Here is a 2,500-nt window from a genome sequence, read left to right on the forward strand (position 1 = left end):
TCTCCCACTCTCACTCTCCCTCTCCCACTCTCCCTCTCCCTCTCCCTCTCCCACTCTCTCCCATTTTTCTCCCTCTCCATCTCCCACTCTTTCTCAATCTCCCTCTCCCACGCTCTCCCCTTCCCCCTCTCCCTCATAATAAATACTATCAGACCGCAACCAGTAGAAATAGAAATAACAATACTAACAATACTAACTCCATAGGAGCAGAAGGTATTGCTCATCGTTTCATAATGGATAGTCTGCGTGCAATTGCAAACTATCTGACAGTCATTATAAATGCATCTATAGTCACCGGGACTTATCCATCATTCTGGAAAGATGGCATCATAACACCTATTTCCAAATCAGGAGACAGAGATGAGCTATAAAATTATCGCCCCATTACTCTACTCCTATTAATATCTAACGTTCTTGATAAAATAGTCGCAAATCAATTAACAGCATTCCTCGAATCGGATGACCTATCTGACACGCAACATGGATTTAGAAGTAAGCTATCCACCGAAACAGTAAATATATCAATAACCAAATAAAATCACTGAGGTTTGTCGAAGGTCTTTGGCAGTTTTAAACATGAAAACCTTCTCAATAAACTAAGAAATCACATAATTGATAACTTGGTTTAGAAATTGCGCCAGAACTCAAGTCTGTCAAAATACATGATAATCTATCATTGAAGTAACAAGTCTCATTTGGCGTTCCACAGGGCTCTGCATTAGACCCTATCTTATTCACTATATTTATCAATGATCTGTCGACTGTTGCAAAAAACTGTCTTCTCATTCAGTACGATGATGACTCTCAATTCTTCACGCTGTCTCTGTAAACTATTTAAATGAATAAATAAGAAAGACTAAACAGACTCCCATAGAAGCCAGGAGTTATTTTGATAGAAATGGTCTGAAACTGAATCCACAGAAAACACATTTCATTTTTATAGGCAGCCATCAGAACATAGCCAAAATCCCTACAGATACACAACTATAGAATTCGGAGGTTGCTACATTAAACCAAGCACCTCAGATAAATATTTAGGAACATAAACAGATACATGACTTTTAAGACACTTATTGACTAAGTAATGGGCGCATTGATATACCTAAATCACATTAAAGACAAAATCCCTACAGAAACAAGAATCACTGTCATACAAACACTAGCCCTCAGTCTCATTAACTACTGCCTAAACATCTGGGGTTCAATAAACAAAACAAACATACAAAAAACGCAAAAAATTCAAAACCTCACTGCGAGAACAGCAATGAGAAATGTATGTAGATTTGACCATATAACACCACACATAAAATAATGGTTAAAAATTATAAAAATACGATTATGACAAGTATACTTATCCACAAAATTATGCAAGGAAATTCTCCACATTGGCTTATACCAACACAAACAATAAGCAGTATCACAGGAGACAAAAAAAGTAACTATGTATATCTAAGATCAAATACGAAAATACAAAAAATATGAAGATCCGTGGACCATTGATCTGAAACTATCTACCACAACATCTTAGATATATTACTAACCTAAGTGCATTTAAAACAAAATTGAAAGAACATCTAAATTATCAATGACATCAGGCGTCTGAACATCAAGCCAAATACGGTTTCTCAGTCACTTGTAACGTTAATATTTTGTCTATTTCTGCTACACATGAAGTTTATATTGTCTATGTTAATACTATATCATTACACAATGTGAATACCGTACATGTAAAAAGAATAACCATTGTAATTGATGGGATAAAGTATTTTGAATTTGAACTCTTCCTCCCCCTCCCCCCCCTACCCTCTCTCTCCTCTTTCTTTTTCTCTATCTCTTTCCCTTTTAATTTCTCCTCACTCTCTTATCTCTGTCTTTTTCTTCTCCCCCAGTCCTCTCTCTCTCGCTCTCTCTCTCTCACGTACACAATTTCTCCTCTTTTTCTATCTGTGATATTACTCTCCCATGAGATGCTGTGCCACGTCTTTACTAATTATCATATTTTCTACGTTCATTTTTCCTCGTCTTCACTTTCCCTTTCATTTTCTATTTCTCTCACTCTCCCCCTCTCCCCTCATGTTCACAATTTCTCCTCCCCTCTCCTTCCCTCTTCCTCTCATGCTCTCATTTTCTCCTTTCTCAGCTCTCCCTTATACGTTCAAAATTTCCTCCTCGTTATCACTCCCCTCACTCACTCACTCACTCCATGCATACATGCATGCCTGCCTGCTTGCCTGCCTGCCTGCCTGCCTGTCTGCCTATCTGTCTATCTGTCGTCTTGCCTGTCTGCTTGTCTGCCTCCTTCCCTCCTTCCCTCTTCCTCCCATGTTCTCACTTTCTCCTCCTTTCCTCCTCTCTCTCACACGTTCAGTTTCCCTCCACTCTCTCCCTACCTCCCTTCCTCTCCATCTCCATTTCTCCTCCTTCTCTTACTCTTTCTTTCTCCCATGTTCAAAATTTCTCCTCCATACTCTCCGCTCCCCCTCACTTTTTATCTTCCTAT

Source organism: Penaeus japonicus, unplaced genomic scaffold (assembly GCF_977035675.1).
Source record: "Penaeus japonicus unplaced genomic scaffold, GWHDUDI00000001_assembly GWHDUDI00000010, whole genome shotgun sequence".
Classification (NCBI taxonomy): Eukaryota; Metazoa; Arthropoda; class Malacostraca; order Decapoda; family Penaeidae; genus Penaeus; species Penaeus japonicus.